Genomic DNA, 12,812 nt, shown 5'->3' on the forward strand with positions numbered 1-12,812 from the left:
CCACAAGCAATACAAATAGTGACCTGGCCATTGATACAGAGATGCACCAAGGGATTTGTGTAGAGGAGTTTTACGTTACACAAGAAGTGTTCACTGAAGCCCATGTGTGGCAAGAGGTAAAATAAAAAGGGCCACTACGTATCGAACGCCTTTATTGCGTCCAGCAGGGCAGCCATGGCTGGAAGGTTAGGGTTAATTTGATGTAACACTGAGAACATTTTGCAGAGGTTGTGCGATGTTGCTCTACCGGGAATAAAACCTGACCGATCCGGAATGGCAATGAGGGGCATGAGTAACAGAAGACGGGAGGCAATCAGTTTGGCGAAAATGTTATTATCAATGTTAATTAGGGAAAGGGGGGGGTAGGAATTGAGATGGTCCAGGGGCTTGTCGGGTTTAGGGAGCAGAGTTATCATTGCCTCACAGAGCGACAGCGGGAAAAGGGCAGTATCAAATGATTTGCTATACATAGTCGCCAAGTATGGTTCTAGGAGATCAGCATATGTTTTGTAAAAGGAGGCCGGTAAGCCATCCAGGCCCGGGGCCTTATCCCCAGGTAAGCTGCTAATGGCTGCAAGTATTTCCTCCCTAGTGAATAGTTCGTCTAAAAATTTCCGGTGGTAATCCTCTAGCCAGACTAGCGCAATAGGCTCAAAATACTGATCAAAGGCCTCCCGTGGCAGAGGTATACAGGCAGAATATAGCTGAGAATAAAAGTCCAAAAAGCGGGACTGAATTTCCACCAGTGAGGTAACCTACACATGCCACCCGCGCTGAGGGCCTTTATATAAGAAGCAGCTCGGGGTGGGCGAAGGAGGTTAGCGAGCATGCGTCCTGGCAGTCTCCCTCACTGAACCGACAAGCCCACACCCCTACACAAAAATGATAGTTCGCAGTCAGCTTCCTCAGAAAATTCAGTGTGCTTTTGGCATATTAACGCCAGCGTCTTAGGGCTAGGATGCGCAGCCTGGGCGGCATCCAGATCTTTGATTTCCACCTCGAGCCTAGCCAAAATAGTGCAGATGGAACGGAGGGCTCTGGCCTGTTTAGAAATACATTGGCCCCGAATGACAGTCTTAAACCCCTCCCATAGGACCGAAGCAGAATCAACAGATGCTGTGTGTAAGTCAAAGTAGTTAGTTATAGTTGTAAGAATGTGCGCACAAAAGACGGTGTCCCGGAGGGCATTTGAGGGGATACGACAGGTGAATGCACTTGGCGGGGAGTCGGGAGGGCAGAGGAGGATCTGGACGGGCACATGGTCGGAAAAAGTATGTGCCATGTGTACTGCGTCGATGAGCCAGGTCAGGGCCTCTGGAGAGGTCAACCAAAAAATCTATGCGCGACCAACAGCCTCTCGCGCTAGTAACGCAGGTACCTTCTTGGGCATCAGGACGAAAGTGGCGCCGAGCATCATAAAAAGAGTTATCAGTTAAAATAGACATGAGGGCCGCGGAGGCACGCGGGTGGGACTTATAGGAGCCAGACCGATCGAGAGTAGCCGATAGGGTGACATTAAAATCCCCTCCCCAGATGACAGCCGCAGGGCTGCAAGCAGAGATGAGGTGCCAAACGTGATTAAAGAAGTCTGGGTCATCCGTGTTGGGACCATAGACCACTGCGATCGTAATAGGTTGGGCCAAAAGTGAGCCGTGGAGGACGACATACCTGCCATCCGGTTAAGTCAGTGCCTGAGTGGTGTTTCAAGGGAGACCTTTGTGTAACAGAATTGAAACCCCCCTATCATATGAAGAGTAGGTAGAGGAGTGGGATTCCCCCCAATAGCGCACCTGGAGTCTGGAGAAGGATTCGGGCATCAGGTGTGTATTCTGTAAGAGACAAATATCTACCTTGGGTCGCTGTAAGTGTGAGTGAATCAGTTTAGCCTTACGGTGGTCATTCAGACCACAGACATTCCAGGTCCAGCTGACGATGTCAGTCAGGAAGAGGTGGGTTGGAGTCTAGCGCCACGCAATGTAGGCGGGAAGCACCTCAGGCAGGCACTGCAGTCATGGGAGGACGGTCCTATTAGCAGCGGAATGCAGCGCAAGCGAAGGGCCCCCACATGGATATTAGCAGCACACCAGGGGCTTTCACTAACACGGCAAAATGGGGAGAGCACGCAGGCACCAAACTAGCAGATGTGGTGCTGAAATGCAGAGCATGCCAGTGAGGAAGGGAAGTGCCCAGTGCATCCACACACGGCGTGTGCAGCAAATGAAGAGGAAGAGGGACCAGAGAAGCAACGTGATCAAGAGGCAAGAAGCACAGAACAGTGTCGTTGTCAATACCCGATAGAACATCACTCAACAAACAAATGGTGGTGAACTGAAGCCACCAACCCAACCCCAACAACCCCCAACCCAACCCTACCCCCACTCAAGAAGAAGCCCACCAGCCCCACTCCCACTCCAATCCCCCAATTAGGCTGATAAATCCACCCACCCCACCCCAGGGACCCACAACTAGGAGGGAAAAAACCAGCAGTAACATTGGGAATCATCCCGTGGGGGCATGGCAGGGCAAGGCGAACACCCCTGCAAAACAGCAGGGTGGCAATGCTTGGGCAGTATACGGCAGTATACGGCATCAGACAAAACAAGATATTAATGTGAAAAACAATGTCCGCACAGTCAGTCGTTGTCACTCAGATGTTCAACGCACTCTGGCGAAGACCTGGGAGGAGAGGAACTGGCTTCTTTTTCAAGTTTCCTGGCAAATACCAGGGCCTCCCTTGGGTATAGGAAAACAAGTGTCTTGGCGCCCTGACGGACTCTCAGCTTCACCGGGTATGCCAAGGAATACGCAACGTCATGCTTCTGAAGGATGCACTTGGCCGGAAGGAACTCATGCTGGGCAGCCTGGACAGTGAGAGTATAGTCCGGGTAAAAAGAGAGAGTATTTCCCTGGTGATTGATGGTGCCCCTGGCACGTGCAGCGTGAAGGATGGCGTCCTGGTCCCGGTAGTTCAAGACTTTAGCTACAATGGGGCGGGGTGGCAATCCAGGACCGGGACGCGGGCCGAAATAGAGATGGGCATGCTCCACTATGAAAACCGGGGATAGGACATCACCAAAGAATTCTTTGATCAGTTGCTCAATGAAGTCCTCCATTTTGGAGATGTTGGTGGACTCTGGAAGGCTCGTTATGCGAAGGTTAATCCAGCGGGAGCGGGCTTCCAAATCTTCATTCTTCTCCCGAAAACAGCCAAAATCTTATCCATCTGGAGTAGTTTGTGCCGGTCCTGTTTGGCAGCATCCTCAGTATCCGACACCCTGGACTGGACATGAAGCAAACGATTGTCGTGGGAGTCCTTGCAAGCCTTCACTGAATCAAGGCGAGCCGAGAGTTGGTCCAGCTGAGTCGCAATTCTGGTCATGATCGACTTAACGTCGAGCATAATTGCTTTGAGGTCGTCATCCCGGCTGGGGAGGGAGTCCACCGTGTCAGCACAGTCAGCACCGTCAGAACCAGCACCATCCTGACGGGAGGATCTTCTGAGCTCAAAGGATATCTTGGGCTGCTTTGGATCAGTTGTCCCCATATTGAACGGCACAGTTGGTGGGCCCAGGCAAGCACTATGCAAAAAGAAGCGAGCAAATACAGGGGCTCGCTGTCCACCAGCAGCCAATGACGTGGAACAACTAAGAGGACACAATCAGAGCCCACACACTGAGCGGCCCCAGCAGGATATGGACCACTCCCCCCGGCGGCGGAGGGGGCAGCCAGCAGCCAGAATCGGAAAGTGGGTTATGAATGCAATGACCTTAACCAGCAGCCTCCGGCAGGCGATGTGGAAAGGTGAGCTGGAGCACAAGCCAAAAGTGCAACACCCGAAGAGCAAACCACAGGAGGATGTCGGTGGGGCGCCATCAGAGTCCAGCCCCGGCAAGGCAGCAAGCCCACAGGTAGGAGGCAGAGCGATGGGGGAACCTAGTGGAAAGGGGAGCTCACCCCGATAAAACAGGCACCAGATCAAGGCGGACGTTAAACACAAGGTGGGTGAAGAAACAGCCCCGTGATGAAGCCTCCAAAATGGCCAAGTTACAGTGCCTCCCAGGCCTCAGGTGTTCCAATGTCCAAGGGGGGTGTCGACCAAGAAGAGGGTAGGAGGGGCAGGCGTCTTCAAATCAGGCCATTCACAGCGCCCAGAACAGTGCAGAGCAAAGTACCATTGAGCAGGCCATTGGTAAGTCAGGGTGCAGCCACAGAGGTCCCAAGATCCCAGGTCCAGGCCCGCCGGGACAGGCCAGGCCAGTGCAGGTGACTTTGCGAGATGGTGCCGAAGGGGAATGCAGAGGCGAGACAACAATACCTCCGGGCGCAGTCTGCACGGCAATCGGCGGGGGATCAGGACCAACAGCAGTGTGTAGCAGGCGTGGCTATGACGTCTGGTGATCCAGGAGAGGAGGCAGCCAGCACACACAGCGCTACCCTAGCGGGCCAAATATGGAGCAAACTGCGGACACTCACCAGACAGGGGCCAGTGCAGGCGGGGAAGCTCTGGGGGTCCGCCGCTCCGTTTGCTGGGCCCGGGCACCAGAGCTCGCCATCTCACATGGCCGAGGAGGAGGGGAACGTAGGGCGGTGACAAGGCTGCAGCACCACGGACCCGGCTGTACAGTAAACGGCCCCCAACCCTGCCAACTGAAACCCCCCGGGGCAGGACCACTCACCGGTTTCGGCCGCTCAGGGGCACAGGATCATCCACCGTCTACGTGGGGTGCCCAGGGCACACGCAGCTCGAAGTGAATGGAAGCTGCCCTCCCAAGAGCAGACGTGTGTGCCCAGCACCGGCCACGAACAGCGCAGCACCGCAGAGTAACCTGGCAGGAAGGCAGGAGTTGGATCGTGTGAGTCCCCCTGGCACACAGAGTCAGGAAATTGCGATTACGTGCAGAAGGTATGTAGATGCCTGGCGGATTATTCCAGATTAGGAAGCTTGGCCGGCAGAGCCTACTCAAAGTGTGGCCATCTTGCACCCGGCCAAGCCACGCCCCTGAAACAAATATATAATAATGAGGAATAAGAAAAGATTATCTGACAACAAAGTACTGGAATGGGATAAAAAGATGTCAAAGTTATTGTATAAAACCCCGAAACAAATATATAATAATAAGGAATAAAAAAAGATTATCTGACAACAAAGTACTGGAATGGGATAAAAAGATGTCAAAGGTATTGTATAAAAATGATCCGATAAATTCATGACAAATAACAGATATTGCAAATTCATCAAATATTTAAAATCGAACCAGGGAGTATGGGACAAAAGGAACATTAACATATATCCCAGCGAAATCATGTATACGTTTTTATTGCTCAGTAAATCGGATAAATCAGTAGAAGGGGAAGAGTTGAAAGAAGAGAAAAGCGAAAGAAAGAAAGTAAAAAAGAAGAGGAAAGTATACAGGGGGAAGAAAAAGGGGGATGATACTTTGAAATCTTGAAAGGGCACATCTGCTACACTTCTGAAAAATAAGTTAAGAAAGAAATTCAAAAAGGATATTGCGCTACCAACCCTTGACAGAAAAAATCCATGTAGTTATCTAAAGAACCCCATACCTTGCTAGCAATTGAAGGTGAATAATGTTTCTTCTCAACAAAAGAATGAGCTCCATGAAGATATGAAACCCATGACCACCAAGTATGGTAAGAACGGAGGTGAAAAGATTTCCATCCTACAAGTATGATTTTGACTGCAATGAGTAAGAATAAATCTAAAAGCTCCAAATCCATACTATCAGGAGATAAAGGGGTATCTATGGCTCATGGACCCAGCAGAATCATAGGTAAAGAGAGAACGATAGGAATATTAAAGATCACCGATAAGTGTTTTTGAATTGGACCCCAAATGGATTCTAATAGTGCACAATCAAGAACATGTTGGTGGGTTCCAGGCACTGAGTTATAATTCCAACAAAGATCATTCGGTATGCCCTGAATGTTCCCATGTGGAAAGAAGTGAGACAATAACCAAATCTATGGAAAGGGGTATCTTGGAGAGTTTGACTTTTAACTTCAAAAAGTATGAAAATCCATGTTATTGAGATTATATTTTTGGGCTAAGAAGGAAAAAGGAAGAGGGTCATGATTATTAGCATTACACGAGTCTGATGCCCTTGCTGGCCCATGAATGAGCAATGGTGAAATCAGTATCAGTAGTAGCAAGTTTAGGATTACACCATAAATATGTCCATCTTGACTAGTGAATAGGTTTCAAAACTTTCCGATCAATGTATTTTTAACGCATTAACCATCTAATACAATACATTGAGAATGTGCTAACGTGCTTTGTGAGGTTGTGAGCAAAGATAGAGTGGAAAAGGGAGCACACAATTTACTTTTCGATAAAAATCCATGGAGGTATAAGTTAGGCCTTGGCAAGAACCACAGAGCTCTCTGAGCCACCAAGAAAGAGATCTGATATAGATTCCAAACTGGGAGGTTACATCCGCCTTGTATGGAGGGTTTCCTAAGATATTTGTAAGCAATTCTAGCTCTCTTATCATTCCATAAGAATCTTGAAGTGATTATATCAAGTTAATGAAAGAAAGAGGACAAAAGCTTTATAGGTAACGATTAGGGTTATCATCATTTTATAACAGTTTGTAATCTACCCTACCAAGAAATATATTTAGGAGACCAGAAAGTCAAAATATCCTTAAATGTCTTTATTGTATGAGATTAATTTTAAGTAACAGTGTCTGTAAGATTTTTGCTGAACCAGATCCCTAGATATTTAATACGAGTAGATTGCCATTTAAAGCTTGGGTTTCCCAAGTGAGATGGAAGAAAAAAAGAATTTAAAGGAAACAATGCAGTTTTCTCTTACCGAAAAAGTATGAATAAGGTTGGTAATAGAAGGAATTGTTGATTCAATATCTTCTAAGAAAATAAGCACCCAGTCAGCGTAAGCAGTCATTTTATTTGTATGCACTACAAATCCGAAACATTTAATGTCCGGGTTAAGATTAATTAAGCGGAGAATTGGATCAATATACAAAAGAAAAAGAAGGGGTGAAAGCGGGCATCCTTGTCTAGTACCTTGGCGAAGATTAAAAAAGAAGGCCGTTATACCATTAATCCTAATATTAGCCTTTGGTTGCTCATAAAGAGCCATAACCATATTAATAAAAGAACTAACAAGATTGTGAGATTCTAACATAGACTGTAATAAAGGCCAAGAAACTTTGTAAAATGCCTTTTTGGCATCAAAGGGCAATCGCTGCAGATGGCAATTAAGACAGTTTTACTTTTTCTAAAATATGTCAGTGTACAAATGTTATCTCTAGCAAGCCTACATTGTCGAAAACCAATTTGGGATTCACAAATTAGGCTAGGAATATGAGATTGTGGTTGATTCGCTAAAATGTTCTCAAAGATTTTTGCTTCCATATTTAACAAGAAAATGGGCTGGACATCTTTCGGATCAGAATGATCCTTACCTTTTTTTGGTATGTTTAAAATAGTAACCTCAGTAGCCATAACTGACACCTTACCAGAAAGGACATAATTGTCAAAAATCTTTTTAAGGTATTGAATTATGGAAGAGGTAAATGTTTTATAAAAGGTGATAGGGAAGCCATCCGGTCATTGAGCTTTTTCCTAACCAGTAGCCTTAATAGCTTTAATATTCTCATCAATCTCTATTGGTTTACCCAGCTTGATCGTATAGTCATTCGAGATGGTAGTAATAGGAAGAGAGTTAAGAAATTGCTGGCATTCAGGTTTAGTACATTTACTCTAAAGAGTATATATATTTTCATAAATATCTCTATTCTCTGACATGAAACTTCCTCAAACTGTTTTTTATCAGTGAAAGGGAAATACAAGTATTTGAATTCTGATATTTTAGGGTGGTAGCTAACAATTTGCCAGCTCAATTTCGTAGTAGTAATTAATGAGATTTGTGAGCATGTACTCCAATATACGCTCTTTTAATAACTATGGAGTTGAAGGAGTATTTTAAATGTTTAATATCTTGCAAGAGAGATTTATCAATAGACTCTTCTTTTGGCTTAATAACATCCCCTATTGACTGAAGAGATGTCTTAATGTATCTATTCCTTTTGGCCATCTTTTTAATGATTTGGCCTCTTATAGTACATTTGAAGGCATCCCAGAGGATTGTCGGAGAATCCACTGACGATTTATTTTCTTTAAAAAAACTAACAATCTCGTTATTGAGTTCCTTAACCTCAGAAATATCCTCCAAGAGCTCTGTGTTTAGACACTAATGACAGGGTCCTTTAGTATCCATAAGATTAGGGATGGTTAACAAGACTGCAGCATGGTCGGAAACAACTATCAGATGAATCATTACATTCGTAATGTGTTTTAAGAGGGAGGCGTTAACCAGAAGACAATCTATATAAGAGAAACTAGAGTAAGGAGAAGAGAAAAAGTGAAATCAACATCCGTCGGGTTATGTAATCTCCTAGCATCCAAGCGATGATCTGATGAAAACATAATAAGTAAATGTTTGTGTGCTCTAGGGGGTCGGAATTTAAAAGCAAAGTGTCTTTCCAAAATAGGGTTGAGAGGGAGATTATAGTCTCCTCCAACAATTGGTGTTGATTTTTGTGAAATGTCAGAAAGTTTTTTATTGATTGTGCGCCAGAAATCTGGATCATCAATATTCTGAGCATAAAGGTTTGTAACATATAGATCATCTGAGCCATTAGTCAAATGTGTAAGTAACCATCTTCCATTAGTATCATGCTCAGCTGTAACTATAGATTAGCCTGATTTCTTAGAAATAAGAGTAATAGCTCTGTTTCTCTTACCAGAAGCATCATAACTTGTAACATCTGCTACCCAATCATTCCTCATGAGAAGAGCCTCCCTGACACCTATCTAAGTCTCCTGCAGTATGATTAAATCACTTGATAAATTCTTACAATAATCTAAAATCTTAGTCTGTTTAACCGGGTGATTCAAACCTTTAACACTAAAGGAAACTGCAATTATACCAGGCATTTGTAGATGTAGATGTTAAGAGTAAATACTTCTGGTGAAAGAATGTAACGAAAATGAAAGTATACTTAAAAACCAACGGAAGTGAAGCAGATGTCCCAATATTAAGAAGAGGATAGAAGAGAGGAACAAAGAGTAAGAAAATTAGAAGAGGGATCAAATGTACTCCAGAGAAATCCAGAGCAACATTGGAGCCCAACCCCACCAGGGGATGTCTGTGAGGAACAACATGCATGGGGAATCTACAGGGATGAGTAACAGCAGAGAGTACCATCATCGGTGTAGACAGCACAAACGTAAGAAAATCACAGAGCAACAGAACAAAAGTTGTTGTATGAAAAATATGTTCATATCAAGGTTAAATGTTGAGTGTAATATTGAGTAGCAAAAGACTAAACAGCTATAACATAAGAAGCGCGTCTGTAAAGAGATAACATTTCGTATTCAAACAAATTAGTATTATATTTAGCATACAAATTGCAGTTATAACATACATCAGATCATCAATAAACATCATTTAGATGAATTTCGAGTTGATATGTAAAAAGCAATAAGATAACCCTACTTTCTCAATGAATAGTGATCTAAGTGCATGAGTATTAACTGTGCAACTCATACTGACCTAACATTAAAGTGGTGCTAGGAGAATAACACGTTAGGAGCATAGCATAGTAGTAGAATCTTGTTTGATAATGACATATGTCAACCATTTGAAATTAAATATCAGATAGAAGGAAGCTAACATGGTGTAAATGGAGCATATGTTACAAAGTGACATTTCAAAGGTAAGCAAAATATTACTATATAGATAAAATAGATCTGACTTATACAAACATCAATCAATCTATAGTAGATTATTCAAATTAATTACAAATTGATATGTAAAATATTATAAAATATCTTAAATAACTATCAACCAATAGCAAGCGAAGAGCACCAATTAATAGCAATGTACCGGAGAAGACGAACCTAAAAAAGTGGCATTGAGATCAGAGAAAAAAGAAATTTATGAAGAGATAAGAGAACAATAGAAGAGAAAAAAACATACTTCATAAGTGAACATGGAAATCTTCAAATAATATATAGTATAAAGGTAGACTTCATGAATAGAAGAAGCGAAAGCAAAGAATAAGAAAAAAAAGATTAGAAATAAGAAGAAGGTTAAAAACAAGATACGCACCTAAAATAAGAGTAAGAGGAGAATAATTCATAGAACATACAAAACAAGTAAAACTATATACCTTAAGGGGACCATATCAGCTTCAGAGACCAATTAATATAAATGAAAACAAAATGCTAATTAATACACTGCATCGTAAAGTGCGAAATATCACATCCAGGTCAATTAGAACATAAAGAGCATCAACACAATTACAACAAAATATGTTAAAGTATGAATATCGAGCAATGGCACAACCAGAGTTATTACATAGGTTACAGTAGGAACAACATGGCCAGAGTTATATGAAGACATATAAAGGCTTGGTTACAAAAACATATCCATATATTATTCAGCAACAAGAAGAAAACAATCATTTGGAATCATATGAACAAGCCAAACAATTTATACAGTTGACTAGGAGCGAGAGGAACCAGGTAAATAGTCAGAGTCCTTATGGGATTCAAATTGATTGTCTAAAAATGTAGAAAGATCAGTGGGTTCATTAAAATTCTGTGGGTGACCTTTGAAAATGATCAGGAATTTTGAGAGCCCAGAAAAAGAAAATGGATTTCCCTTATCAGAAAGTCTTCTATGTAGATTAAGGAAGCCTTTGCGACAAATGAGGGTATCTCTGGCAAAGTCTTGTGAAATAGAGATGTTGTGACCTTCCCATTGAACAGACTTGACCTTCCTCATTTGTGCCAAGATTTGATCAGCATGTTGATGTCGCAAAGGTTCAAAAATCAACGGCCTTGGAGAAGACATATTTCTGGGTTTTAAATTTGGAACTGTATGAGTTTTTTCTATCTCAAAGTTATGTTTGAAAGTAAGATGTAGGGTATTTGAGATCCAAGTAAGTAAGAAGTCAATTATAGAGGGGCCAGAGTTCTCACTTCCATCCGGTAATCCAAAAATACGAAGATTACTTCTGTGATTGCGATCTTCCTGTTCTGTTAGGTCTCTCATTAGTGATGTCATGGAATGTTCCAAGTTTTGAATGTGTTTTGCATATTTAATTGTGTAATCTTCTACACAACTTATTCTTGTTTCAGCATTAGAAACATATAATTAAAGTTCTTTAAGGTCATTACAAATTGCTCCAACCTCCACCTGTAGTTAATCTGTATTGGTTTTAGTAGATTGAGCTATATCATGGACGGTATTAAGCGTTAGCAACATATCTTCTAAAGATGAGGTAGAGTCAGGATTACCTTCAGTCGGTGATTCCAGGTCAGGTGAGGACTGTTTGCAGCGTTTCATGTTTCCTTTGGAACCTCTTTCCTTAATATTGACACCCAAACCTTCCGCCATTGAAAGTAATAGTAGTGCAGCTTAATATAAATTGAGAAAAACAGACAGGGCAATATGGGTCAACCATCAAGACACTGAAATGAGGTTGAATAATAAGGCAACCTTGCTGCAACACTGAATTAAAACTCAGTAATCAGATGGGGTTGTGTCAAGAAGTACACCTCCAGAGAGTGGGATTCGGGTGCAGTCGCCAATATATAATCCTCAACTTGAAGTGTAAAATGCACACCTAAAATTGAGAAATGAAGTTGAAGAACCTGTGGTTTAATGGGCAAATTCCATACACAGGGAATCAAATTAGAAAAAAAGGTAAGCCACTTTAAAGTTTTAGAACCAGCCAAGTTCCTTTTCTGTCGTGACGATGAATCAATAAGGAACACCATAGCAAAATACTGTCATGGCCAAAGTACGTCACATGGAGTGAACAGCCAGCACTAAGACCAGACTCAATACTACAAACATTCTATTGAAGAACTCAGATTGAGACAAAGTTTCAGTCAGCTGCTCCCATTTTGAAGCCTCCAATTATGAAGAGGAAGGAGCCTTGCACAGAACTAGCTATCAATAAACACAGCAATGTATCAAGCAAGAATAGTGTGCACAGTACCTTAGGCAGCATCACATATTTAAATTCAGGGGATTCAATAACAAACTTCAGCCCCTGTACATCGTGTTATGTCAAAGATTGCACCGACAGCCGCCATTTTAAAGCAACATCGCATCAGAGCTTCCTTCTGTTTCACAGCCTCAAATACAATGGCGTGAGGAAAACATAATACTCCTTGAAGTTCCTCAAGTGTTCCACCGCTCTCCGAGGTTGAAGGGCGATTAAAAATCACCCGCAGCGCATGATAATTCAGCATCTGCAGCGGCAATGTCACAGAGCTCATAAGAAGGCAGCCATCTCTGCTGCGCATCAAGCCACGCCCGTGAAAAATTATTTTAACAAAAAAAACACAGTGGTCTGGAAAGGTCAAGCTTATGCTGGGTGGGGAGAATGGTGACGAGAGGCGTTTTGGGAGGAGAGAGAGAAATGAAAAGAAATCCGTTCCTCCCAGTCACTGCAAAGCAAGGTCTGATGTAAACAGTGGAAAGATCCATAATCCTCTCAAGGACAATGTGAGAATAATGTTGTGTACCAGGCCCATATGATATTCTTGCACCCTGAAATACTTTTGGAACTAACTAACAATTTAAAACATTACCTTACTCTGTGCCAGGGTAAATGTGTGTTCTTTTTCCTATGTTTGCATATTTATCCCTAAATTGCAAGACAATATTCATCTATATTTATTTTTCAATTACTTGATAAAAAAGCCCATTCAAATGAGAAGACGGTGCTGATTCTCATAAATGAGGA

Source organism: Lissotriton helveticus, chromosome 4_1 (genome assembly GCF_964261635.1).
Source record: "Lissotriton helveticus chromosome 4_1, aLisHel1.1, whole genome shotgun sequence".
NCBI lineage: Eukaryota > Metazoa > Chordata > Amphibia > Caudata > Salamandridae > Lissotriton > Lissotriton helveticus.